This window comes from Gavialis gangeticus, unplaced genomic scaffold (genome assembly GCF_001723915.1).
Source record: "Gavialis gangeticus isolate Ggan-Ray unplaced genomic scaffold, GavGan_comp1, whole genome shotgun sequence".
Classification (NCBI taxonomy): domain Eukaryota; kingdom Metazoa; phylum Chordata; order Crocodylia; family Gavialidae; genus Gavialis; species Gavialis gangeticus.
Window position 1 is genome coordinate 201,570,417 of NW_017729032.1, and position 600 is coordinate 201,571,016.

Here is a 600-nt window from a genome sequence, read left to right on the forward strand (position 1 = left end):
GATTTCAGATATGAAGATGTGGGTAAAAAGCCTGATATTCCATAGGCTGTGGAACGGGGTGGACCACCTGGGCCATGGCCTGACAAAATTTTAGCATTTTATTTGTATTATAAATTCAAAAATCAGCCTTATAGGTCTACTTTGTGGTATAGAGATGCCCAAACTAGCTTGACTAGTGGTAGCTGTCAAATCAGAATAGCACAGAATTCCATATTTATCTTCCTGAGAAGAAGGGTAAATTAGCCCATATGTATCATCATGTTGCCATAGCTAATCTGCTTCTAGTACCTATGTAAGCTCGTTTAAGGTTGACGTACACTACTCTTCATTCTGCAGAATAAACTTAATCATTGCTAGGTCATATATGAACATACAAACAATATGTGGTCAGATAGCTAAGCATGGACAGAAACAATTCTAGACTCCCAGTGCTTCAGCTCTGTGAAGTCCTCATTTGTCAGAGTTGGTAATGTGAAATTATTTATGATGTAGTCAAACTCTGATGAAGAAGCAAAGAGATATTTGAAAATCTGGAACAGCCCCCTGGATGGGTTTGGGTTTGTTTGTTTGTTTGTTTGTTTGTTTTGGGGGGGGGGGGGG